Source organism: Malus sylvestris, chromosome 7 (assembly GCF_916048215.2).
Source record: "Malus sylvestris chromosome 7, drMalSylv7.2, whole genome shotgun sequence".
Taxonomy (NCBI): domain Eukaryota; kingdom Viridiplantae; phylum Streptophyta; class Magnoliopsida; order Rosales; family Rosaceae; genus Malus; species Malus sylvestris.
In genome coordinates this window covers 23553867-23566871 of record NC_062266.1, presented here as the reverse complement: position 1 = coordinate 23566871, position 13005 = coordinate 23553867, and positions in this window count along the sequence as shown.

Below are 13005 nucleotides of genomic sequence, written 5' to 3'. Positions count from 1 at the left end.
GGAATATGTAATTGCCACCAAAACCTATTTAAGTTTGCGTCAAGTAGGGGGTTAAATAAATCTGGACAATTAAAACCCCACAAGAAAGAGAGAAAGTCGGAGGATATTTGTTCCCTCTCCCATAGCAATCTTCTTCGCTTGCCAGTGTAAAGAATTGTATTTCGTTGCTTTTCTTCTTTTCCAAGGTAAGAAAAAAATTAATTTTCTCCTTCTTCTTGATTTTTTGGAGCCTCGGGGCTTGAATTTTTGGCTTGACGGGGGTCGAAAAGTAGTGAAAAGTGGCAGCCATCGGGTTGCTGCATTGCTGCTATGGTAGCCATGCTGCTGCAGGAGGCTCGGCTTTACAGAGAGCCAAGGGCCTGGTGTGGTGCAGCTCAGCTAGGCTGTTGTGGACCTGGGCACTAGGGTGCCAGTCTTGGGCTACTCAAGATGGGCCACTACGTGCGAGCCCATGTGGCTGAAGGGGCTACTGGGCTTGGGCATATGCATCGTGGGATAGATGCAAGAGAGAGGGAGGCGTGGGGGCTCCAGCCCTCATTCCATTTGAATTAGGCTGTGAGGGGAAGAAAGGCAGCTCTGGGGTGCCCGCCCCCTGCCATGTAATCTAGGCTGCTGTGCTCTTTGGGCTAAGGAAATGAGACCAGGCTGTGGGGCTTAGCAAGGCTACTGGGCTCCTACGGTCTTGATCTTGAATTTTTTTTTTCTTTGAGCAGCATTCTAATAATTTCTCCTTGCACCATTGTAGGATTTTCGAACATATCTTCATCGAGCGGATTTGCAAGTAAGCTAAGCTAAGCTACTTCAGAGCTGCTCATGTCAAGGTAGGTTCTGATAAGCAGTTCATGAACTTCCTTGAGATATTTAAGCACGTAATTCCGTCTACGGTTCGCGTGAAGTGGGCCAAGGATGGTAGCAATCGTGAGCCGTGCGGTTCTAGGAGAGCTATCAAGTTTAACCCTTACTACTTCGTGTTGGGGTTCACCTTTCCTATGCTTTGGTTTTTCTAAGAGGTGATCTACTCCATGAAGTGTGCTTCTGCTCAGTGCTCTCTGAACGTAGGTTCTTTGACTTCGACCTGACTGCTAACGAGTTTTGGTATTTCTTTAACATAGGTCACATTAATGGTGTCGGGCAGCTGAGAACTTGCCATAAGTTCCTCAATTACTTGAGCAAAAGGGATCATGACTGGTTTAGGGAGACCCTTGAGTTCAGCGGAGAGTGGAAATCTGACTCTTTGCCTGGGGGCGCGTTCCGACAACCTTTATCGATGGAAAGTAAGCTGCTTAGTCTCTAAGTTGCTTTATACTTTTGCTGAGCTTCCTTTTGATTTGTCCTCATCTGTTTATGTAGATTCGGAGTTTGGTTCAATTCCTAAGACTTCTTCAGACATGAAGAAGGTGCACATCGCTTTGGGGATCCTTGTTGAATACCATGAATAACGCTGGTTGCTCAGTCTTCTTTGTAGGGAGAAAGGTGAGCTACCCTCATTAGAAGAGATTAAGAGGATCAAGGGTAAGGCATTTGCTCGTTCGATCGCCACTATGAAGCCTACTGCAAACGAAGGTGGGAGAAAGAGATCTTCGTCTCCTGCTCGAGAGCTGTTGGTGGAGAAAAAGCTAAAGACTTCCTCTGCTGCTCGCAAGGGTTCGTCCACTGCTGAGAGGGTCGTGATTGACTTAACTTTTTCCAAGGGGAAGAAAAAAGCTGCTGGATCTAAGCCTGTGAAGCTTGTTGCTCCTAGGATTGCTAACAGAGCTTGCCATGCATAATGATGTGGTTTGACTCAAGAAGCCTACTAGTAGACTTGAGTCCAAGGAGGTGGAGCTGCAAGGAGCGTTGTCTGCTAACGAGAACCTGAAGAAGGAACTATATGAGTTGCAGAGTGCTCGTATTGACCTGATTGAGGAGAATAAGTAGTTGAGAAGCAAAAAGTCCAGTCTTGTGGTTTTCCTTGCCCAAGGTCAGGCTGACTTCTACAAGCTTAGCTGCATAGATCATTTACTTGGCATGCCATCTGACTATGCCTTATCTGATAAAGACCTTGAGCTTTTTACTATTTCTTCCAAGGATATGCTTAAGTTTTTCTTTGAGAACGCCGTTGGTGGAGCAGGTGAAGATCATGTCGCCCAGGTATGTACAGCCAAAGATGGTGCAACCTAGGTAGAGGCGACTGATGACAATGCTGCCCAGGATGGGGCAGCTGTAGATGAAGGGCGGAAGGTTGATGTTGCTGAGAGCGATGCGATTGCTGAAGATGTCCAAGCTGTTGATAAGTAATTTTTTTAGATAGGCTTTAGGATTTACTTTATTTTCCTTTCCTGCTTTGCTTTTTCCTTTGCTTGAACTCTGTTGGCCTTCGTGCCAATTTACCATTTTGTTAAAAATTAATAAACTGTTTTTCTTCACTTCACCCTCGCCTTTTTGCCTTGCTTTAAGATTTTTTCGTAGAATGACCAATCGAGTAGGCTGCTTTAAGCAAAGCAGTCAAGCTCGTTTTCATTGCTTTAGGCGCCAAATTCGGGTTGTCGGGTGCGAATCTTTGCTTGCTTGAGGCATATTTTGAAACTTATAACTTGCAAGGTTGAATGGCCTCCGTAGTTACATGTCTCATATCGGTGGTCCACTAGATCTTTAATCACAAGGTCGTTAATGAAGTGCGCTGCTTTTTAATAAGCAGTTGGGTTTGCATGACTTAAGTGATTGCCGATCTAGGTTTAGGACCTCTGTAAAGCTGTTAACCAAAGAGTCAGCAGCCAAGCGCTTTACTTACAGAAGCAGTAAGTCTGCATGACTGCTTGGTTGTTAAGTTTGATCTTCTAAGGTGTTGAACTGCTAAGCTTTATCTCGTGTTATTGGCTCCTGACCATAGGCTACTTAGTTGGTCGTCATTTCTCCAATCCTTTGTGTTGCGTGGCCTGCATCACAACATGCTAAAGATTGTTGGGACATGAAATTCGTTAACTTTTTGCATCAAAAGTGTGAGGTTCTATGGAATTTCATGGGCAGTGGTTTGAAAAAACTCTTTGCACTTTATATAACTAATTTCATAGGTTACATATCAAGTAGCACAACACTTTAGGAATCAGTGTAAACCCAAAGGGTTGTTCTGCGCTGACCTGTTAACCTTTCAAAAGATTGTATGGTTGTATAGGTTTTTACAGCTAACTACTCGAAGGGTGTATCGTAGACAGTCTTCCAGAAATTGTAGGTTGCTCGTTGAGTTGGCAGCTACTTTAAGTTCATAGGGATATTCTAGAAATCATAGGCTACTCGTTGAATTGGCAGCGACTTTAAGTTCCCAGGTATTTCTAGAAATCATAGGCTGCTCGTTAAGTAGGTAGCGACTTTAGATTCCCATGGATATTCCAGAATTCATAGGCTACTCGCTGAATTGGTTACAGCTTCAGGTTTCTAGGGATACGCAGAGATTACTAGTTGGTCATAAACAAGATGCTGAGCTCCTTACGCTAGCTGGTCACATCAAGATGCTCAACTGCATGTACCCTATACGTGTAGCCGGAGCTAGAATTTCGTATCCTCATAGAGATCACCTATGTATGGCATCGGGGATGCTCAGCTACGAATGCTAGCTAGTCACATTGCAAATGCGTACAAGGGATGTTCCTCTAACGGGTAGAGGAAATACTATTCCGTAACATGAAGATCACTAGTTGGTTATATACATAATGCTAAACCAGGGTTACTAGCAACTGGTCACATCAAAGATGCTCAACTGTGGTCCATCTTTGTGGGTAGCCGTCCAAAGGGCAAGCTGCGCAGCGTGCCTCCTCCATCTCTGAGGCCCGAGTTCTCGCGGATCAAGCCAAGGCCTAAAATCCTTCAAATCTAGCTAAGCCTTGAAAGAGACCATTATGGTTACTTCTAGGGATGCCGACATAGGCCACTGTGCTCTAGTTACACCAGGGCAGCTCGATCCATCCACGTCTGGATATTTGGAGTGCGTAGTTTACCCTCTCGTAGGGGGAGAACAAGGTTGGTCCTTAGGGGGGCGCAATTCCTGAGAAAAGTTTCTGATTGGGCACAATCTTCAATGAAAGCAGGAGTAGATAGCTGTTGCAGATACATAATCGAGCCAAGTGATGTTTAACTTCAGAAATCTTCATTGAAAAAATGAGATGAAAGATATTAAACTTAGCTGAAAGGTAGAAACTGCATAGCAACTGGTAACAATGAATGCTTATCTTAGGACCAGATCTGCAGGCTGAAATTGTCAGATCTTTACCCTTTTGATGTAGTTAGAGATGAGCTGCTACTGGTAGGTTGTAATGCAGGTGATACCCTTATCGCATTCTTTCTCTGCCAAATTTAGATTTGTGGCCATCTCCTTTCTGTTATGCTCTAAAGTTGGTAGTATGGTATTGATGCTCGGCACGATAACATTGGGAATGATGATTGCTTCTGAACCAAATGCCAAGGAGAAAGGAGTTTCACTAGTTGCTTGTCATTTGGTCGTGTGATACGCCTATAGTACACCAAGAAGTTTGTCTGGCCACTTCCCATGCTTATATGTAAGGGATTTCTTGAGGCATTCGAAGATTGTCTTGTTGGATGCCTCCGCTTACTCGTTGCCTTGGGGATATTTAGGCGTAGACATATGCTGCTTGATGCCATATTTCTAGAAGAACTTTGCCAAGTCTTTGTCTACAAATTATGGGCCGTTGTCCGTGGCGATATATTGAGAGATGCCAAACAGGCAGATGATGTTCCTCCATATGAAGTGGCTTTATGTTAGATTGAGTAATGGTGGTCATGGGCTCGGTTTCTACCCACTTGGTGAAGTAGTTGGTTACCACCATCATCATGCCTCTACCCCTAGTAGTCGACGACATGGGCCCTACCAGATCTATTACCTACTGCATGAATGAACATGGCCTTGTTTACGGGTGAAGCTCGTTGGTAGGCAGTGCGGGTACATGCTTAAAACGTTGGTAGCTGTCGCATTTTTAAACAAATTCCTTAAAGTCTTGATGCATGGTGGGCCAATAGTAGCTGATGTTGAAGATCTTCTGTGCTAAGGATTGACCTCTTGAGTGGTTTCCACAAACTCATTTGTGGATCGAGGTTAGAACTTTCAAGTTGTCGGGAGGTGCCAGGCATCAGAGATGTGGGCCTGAAAACAATTTTCAGACGATAATGTCGTTCCACATGTAGTAGCGTGCCACCTTTATTTAGAGCTCCCTAGCTTCTAATCTTTTTGCAGGGAGTGTCTCATTAACTAGGTAGTCGATGATGGGATCTTACCAGGGCTGGGTTGTATTGACTTGTAACACCGTGGCTGCTTGTTGTTCTTTTATACTCGGCTTTCCTAAATACTAGATCGGGATAGAGCGTTTGAACTGGTGATCCAAAGTAGAGCCGAAGGCTACCAGGGCATCTGCATGAGCGTTGTCTGCCAGCGACACCTGTGTGAAGGTGTAAGTCTAATGCCTCAAGCTGTTTTTGTACCTTCTCGAGGTATAGTGCCATTCTTGGATTCTTTGCTGTATACTCCCTAGTAGTCTGGCTAGTGATTAGGGGTGGTTCGGTATAGGATCCCATATAGAAACCTTTGTCCCGATTCCCAAACTGAAATTTTTGGGAATCCCAATTTCAATACCGATCCCAAACCAAATTTTCGGGAATCCTAATTATCGAGAATCCCGAAATAATTTTGAGATTTCATGACAAATCGGGAATCCTGAAATGGTTTTGGGCTTTTGGACCCAATTTGACATAGTTTCATATGCATGCATGCTGCTAATATATAACCAAAGTAACAATTTACCCACTGCCACAATAATGCCCATTTGAATCCCGAAATGGTTTCATATGCATGCATGCTGCTAATATATAACCAATATGCCCACTGCCACAATATTCCCAATTTGACATAGTTTCATACTTTCATAGTATATAACTAATTTGCCCACTGCCCACTGCCCACTGCCCATTTGTGCACAAATCTGTGCACAATAGCATTTGCCTATTCAATTTCTACTACACATGCATGCAATAAAAATAAATTAAGTACCAAATCCAAAAGCAAAAATAATAGTTACAAGCCAAGGTTTTAAAATAAATAAAGTAACAAACCCAAAAGCAAAAAAAATTAGTTATGAGACAAAGTTTCAATAATTAAGTTACAAATCAAAAGAAAAAAGCAAAGCTTAAAGTTTATAAAGATTGTTGGCCTCTTCGACCCCTTCGGCCCCTTGATCTTGTTGATGCTTGTGGTTGCACCCTTCTTGTTGGAACTTGTACTCTTCCCCTTGATGTCGATGGTTGAGCCTTTCCCCTTGATGTCGATGGTTGAGCCCTTCCCCTTACAATGGATGGTCGTGGAGGTAGTGATTGATTTTGACGTTGTTCAACTTCAACTTGAGGTGGTCGAGGAGGTGGAGGTGGCATTTCATTTTCTTGTGTTGTATTCTCCTCACCTCCCAAATTAGGCGTGCCTAAAACAATAAACCACAAATCATTTACATTGAATTATAGTCAAATAAATAATAAATACTAAGAAAATAAAAGAGGAAATTAAATTGTTTACTTACTTCTTTCTAAGCGTTTAAGCTCCTTGTAGAAATGATATTCGTCAAGTGTAGGCTCCTTGTAGAAACAAAATTCCTTTCCTCTAAGCCAATCACTAGTACACACTAAAGCCTTAACCGCTTTAGGTGTTAAGGAAGTTCTAAAAAGATCAACAACTCTCCCACCAAGACTAAAGGCATTCTCACTAGCAACTGTGCTACTAGGAAGGGCCAATACATCTTTAGCAACTTTACTAAGAGTTGGATATTGAGCACAATTTCCTTTCCACCAATCCAAAAGATTGAAACCCTCATATGTTAGGCTTTGATGTGGATCATTGAAGTACATATCCACTTTATTGGCTATCTCATTTTGTTATGCCTCCGCTCTCATTCGTTGAATCTTCTTTGTCATCCTTGAAGCAACATCATTATCTACAATCACACCCCCCACATCATCTAGTACAATACTTGATCTTTGCTCCACATTTGAGGTAGCACTACTACTAGTACTACTAGTACTACTACTACCAAGGACCACTCCCTCCTTATATGCATTACACAACTCGGTTACATAGCCTTTAACCTTTACTTTCTCCTCCCCTATTTTGTCCCATCCATAGCCGAGCTCTTCTAAATTTGCCACCAACATATCAAATTTGTACCTAGGGTCGAGTACTTGGGCTACAAAGAGAATAGGATTCACCTTTTCAATGTGACCCCAATATTTGTCAAACTTGAGCTTCAATGAGGTAGCCACACTTTGCAAAGTGGCATTAGAGGCGTTTAAAATTTGTTCTTGTATCTCCACTTGCAAGGCAATCACCATGCTAAGTATTAAGTGTGACGTTGGAGTAAAGGTTGCACTCAATGTCAAGGTGGCATCATAAAACTTTTTAAGAAAGTGAGCAAAACTCATTAACCTTTCCCAATCATCCACCTCCGGAGGACCTACCCGCTTGGCCTTTGTTGTCACCCTATCAATCTCTTTTGAGTCATCCTCTTTAAAGTAAGCGATAAAAGAGTCACACTCAAAGGCCATCTTAAAGAACACTTCTTTAAACTTGAAAGCACTATTAAGCATTTCAGACGTGGCATTCCACCCCGTGACAACATCAAAAGGGATACTTGACATCCTATCAAATCTCAACAAGAAACAATATTCCCTAAAAGACTCAAACCTTGCCGGGGATGGGTGTATAAACTTTACACAATTTCTTATGGCTTCAATCTCACAACTAAGCTCCGTCATTCCATCCTTAACTATCAAATTGAGGATGTAACAAGCACACCTCATGTGCAAGTGAGCCCCGTCAAGTAAAAGAGTACCATTTGAGTTGAGTCTTCTTTTCATGTATATAATAGCTGTGTTATTTGCACTAGCATTGTCAATGATAATGCTAAACACCTTGCCTATGCCCTAATCATTCAAGCAAACCTCTAGACATCTTCCAATATCATCACCCTTATGAGAAGTAACTTGGACAAAGTTTAGGATCCTTTTATGTAACCCCCAATTAGTGTCCAAAAAATGGGCCGTGATGACCATGTAGTTTATCATTTGAATCAAGGTCTAAGTGTCGGTTGTAATACTCACTCTCAACCCCTTAATCACACTTTTTATTTTAGCTTTCTCTTCAACATACAACTCCAAAACCGCCGCCGTCACCTTGTGGCTATTAGGAAGTTTGTACTTTGGATTCAAGTCACAAATAAAATTTCGAAAGTCCTCTTGATCAACCACCCTAAAAGGCATCTCCGCTATTATAATCAACCTCAAAGTCTTTTTTTGATTGAAAGTGTGAGTGACAACTGGACCTCCCATCCTCGCTTGTGTCAATGTAGGTTGGTGCGGATCCACATTCTCAAAGAGACTAGAACCCGGGCATTTCCTCAAATGCGTAAGAATTCCCGTCGTCCCATGAGTTATAGGGTGTGCCGGTACTAAGAGTTTGCAATGCTTGCATTCGGCCATGAAAGATTTCTCCCCATTATTATCAGTGATCGTTACCCTTTTAGCATCATTCCATGCCGGACTTGGACCCTTTCTCCTATTGTTTTTTCGAGGAGGACCCTCCCATTGTCTCACTACTTCTTATACATCCTCTTCCCCCTTTCCCCATCTTCCCCCTCTTCCCCATCTTCCCCCTCTTCCCCCTCTTCCCCCTCTTCTTCTATTTGTTCTAATGCAATATCATCCTCCATATTCGGATCATCATCCCAACAATCTTCATAATAATCATTATGCAAATAATCTTGAGGTGAGGGAGTGCCTAGTTGACGGGTACCACTAGGTTGGGTTTGTTTTCGTTTTCCTAATACCGAGACCATATGTGTACTAGATTGGCTACCAGACCCGTCCATCCTAACAAATAAAATAACAATGCACATTAATATATCACAACCACAATTCAGCATATATCCAAATTCCAATAAATAAATAAAATAAATGGTTCAAAAACTGAGCATTCAACATAGAAATATATGGAGAACTCAAAATATATAACAGAAATCAAAATCGTAAATACTATTTCCAACTGCTGTCTAGTCTTAGTTTATAGCATGATCTCTTGATGAGTAAGCATCTTATTTGTCAATTAGCTAACTAACAGTTAATTATGTGATTTGCAATTAGTTAATTTATGGGTCTTTAGCTGAACTTGCAGCCAGTTATATATATAATTTATGTAACTCATACGTGGTCTAATTTATGTAAATGAACCAGCACAGTGTTGAGTAGTTAACATACTTTGTAGATAGGTTGTTCCAGAGTCTGTAATTCGAGCTTCAAATAGATCCAATCCAGGTGTGTCAATCCAGTCAAGCCTGCATCCAAAAGGAAAATACATGCAATATTCATATAATCAGATGACTTGAAAATTTCGTCAGGAGGCCAAAATATCATAATGCAGTTTTCATCTAACCATGCTTACTTGTAAGAGCTGCCAGTCCAAAATTTGTAATTTGGCGAGTATCCAAATTAAGGGATTTGAGAGACGAGAGACCAGACAGCTTTCTCAAACCACTATGTCAAAAAATTATCAGAAAATCATTTATCTCTTGAAGATGCATCACCATGAACTGTAAGATGCAATACAACAAAGACGGAAAGAAGGTAGCATACGAAAACTATGGGTGGTAAGTATGATGGATGTAATAGGATATACAGTTCAAACTTTTGCCTAACTACGAAAGTCATCTCATGGAATTAGAAACTAATGTACGTCCAAACCTCAAATCTTACATAAGAGTACTAGGATAACTAGTGTCTTATATAAGAGTACTAGGATAACTAGTGTCCATCTTCTTTCACTATGCAGTTACAAGAACTCAGACAGAATATCATCATTTAAATTTTATAACGACCCACTGAAATTCTATCTAGTTTGAACTTTCATTTTTATGCTCACAAATTATGTGATAAACAAGTAAATCTACAAATCATTATCATTAAGCTTAATGTTGAAACGAGGACGAGGATCTAAATGTTTTACTGTAAATGCCATTCCCATCCATTTGCATAACATTTACATTTGGTCACTGGCAGTAACTCAATGAGACTCTCACATATTCGTCAATATCAAGGATGCTGCTCGCTCAACTAATCCTTTCATGAAAAAATTTCTATTCACTTTTGTCTAAAATTTTACGATGTTAACTAAAAAGAATTGAAACTGAGTGATCTCGGTTCGCCCATCCTTTTTATGTGTGTACGTTTTAATATCGATCAACAAAGAATAGAGGACCTTGTAGCAAAACCCAGTCCATATGCAAAGGAACTCTCAAACATGAAAGAAGATATGAGCAATAATAAAGCTGCAACATGAAGGAAGATATGAGCAATACTAATAAAATCAAACAAGAAAACAACAATAGTCAGGTTACGGAATAACAAAACCAAAAATTAAATCTTAAAACCATTTGAAAACTTCAAAGCAGAATCTACCAACATAAATTAGATTTCAAAACACTAAATTAATTACCTAATTTGGGGTGAGAGTGAGACTCGGACTTGGTGTGGTGGTGAGAGAGATCGCGAGAGAAAATCGCCTGAGAGAGAGATTATGAGAGAGAACGGTGGCTGTGTGGTGTGGTGGTGGGCCGGTGGTTGGCCGAAATTCGAAACAGATAGATGAGAGATGAGGGCTCGGTGAGGGACGCGCAGGGGCTGGGCTGGGCTGTGCTTGGAGTTAGATGGATGCAAAATGGAATGGAACTGTGAAATGAAATGGGATCTGACCTAAAACAAATCAACGGCACAAATTAAATCTAAAACAATGAACGGTTCAAATAATTTTCTTATAATTAAAAAATAATATAAATATATATATATATATATATAATTTTTTTTCGGTTCGGTATGGGAATGCCGAAAAAAATGAAATGCAAAACCGAATCCTATACCGAAACTTTCAGTTTGGTTTAGGATTATATCCCAAAAATTTTAGGAATTTTGGTTTGGGATTAGGAATTTTTCGGTTTGGTTTGGGATTTTTGGGATTGTTTTCCAGCCCTACTAGTGATGAGCTGAGAATCAGAATGGATTGCAAGCTTCTTAATTGCCAGATCATTTGCCATTCGGAGGCTTGCTAATAAGGCCTTGTACTCTACTTCGTTGTTTGAAACTTTAAAGCCTAGAGTGATTGCTTGCTCGAGCATCGAGCCGCCTGGGGTGATGAGAACTAAGCCTACTTTAGAGCCCTTGTAGTTGGATGAACTGTTGACGTGCAGGAGACAAAAGTCTTTGTCAGAAAGGGTTGGTGCGGCCAGGGCGTGCTTGATAGCGATTTTACCACTTGTAAAACAAAGGGTTAAACCATAGAAAATTCTTGCAAGAGAACAAGTGTTTGTAGTATAGAATGGCTCAAGCAAGGTCGATCTCCTCAGGGACTGATATAAACAATTTACGAGTTTTTGTGTAATTTTTTTTTTACTCTAAGAATTACACTAATTTGACGAAACTAAATACTACTGGATGTGAATTAAACAAATATCTAAAATGGGAATTTGCATATAGGAACAATGATTCAACTTAACAAAACAAGTAAAAGAGAAAATTCAAGATAAAATAAATGATTGAAGAAAAATAGATTGACAATATGCTAGAGTTCAACCTTTACCAACAACACTCCTACGTAGCTCTTCCAATTGCTTAAATAATTGAAAACACACATACTTTGAAGGTTGGATTTTCCTTGTGTATGTTTTACTTGTGACATTCAAGCTAAAACGCATACCACTACATGCAATTTATCCATGACATTTGGATTAAATATAAACATAATGATTCATTAATCTTGATGAAAATCCCTTTGTTAAACCATGTAATCCCTAAGAGTATGATATTTACCTTAGGAGAGTACAATCCTCAATCACAAGAAGCACAATCAATTTTAACGTGACATTCGTTCAAAATTGCATCCGATAACTTTTCTAAGCATCCTAATGGTGATCAAGCATCAAGGTATATAGATAGTTTAATTCAGTGATTGAAAATATCAAAGCAAGCATGTAACAACACTTAAGCAATTGAAAGAGAAATCTACATATTCATGTTGCGGCTCATGGCCTCACTCTAGCAAAATAAATTAGTTACACATACTTGTATTAATACATAAGAAATTATCCATAAAAAAATAACAAAGAAAGAAGACACCCGTTTTTGCAAGACGAGCTCTCCGTTCCTTTTGCTCTCTGCTCCTCACTTCCTCTCCTCTGCCTTTCTGCTTCTTCCTGCGCACCGCACTCTTCCCACACTGCCCTCTTTTTCCCCCTTTTATTTTCTGCCGTGCTCCTCTCTCCTCTATGTCATCTTCTGTCCGTGTCCCCCTCTCTCCTCTCTGTCATCTTCTGTCCGTGTCCCCCATTTCTTATTCTTTTCCTTTTCTCCTATCTATTTCTTCCTTTCATTTTTGTGCCGTGCTCTGTCTTTCTGCTTATTCTTTTCTATTCTTTTATTCTTTTCCTTCCACTCTTCTTTGTCTGCCAGTCTGTCCTGTGTGCCTTTCCCTCTTTTTCTTATCTGTTTTCTGTTGCTTTAAACAATAAGGCAATGATCCTTTCAAAACATCACCCCGTGGAGACAAGCTCCACTTCCATTTCTCTTATTTGTTTTTATTAATTCCTTTTCTCCATTTTGCTTGAAAGTGATCCTAAAATAAATTTAACTGCACATTAACACAAGGTAAGGTAAAATGCTACAATTTTAACACAAAAACATCACAAAGACTTTAGAAATGTATGGTATAAATGCATGAAATATATGAGTGATCAGTGCTCGGCTACTTCGGGGGCACCTTTGGGGAGTGAACAATGCTATGAAGTCTACTAAGACCTGAGCTTTTATCTCTGTGCGAGGTTGGTAAGCCAAGTCGTATTGGTTAAGTTCTGATGCCCACTTCATCACTCATTGAGAATCATTTGTACCATGTAAGATAGATATCAAGGATACTTAGTCAAAACGACGATCGTATGCGCC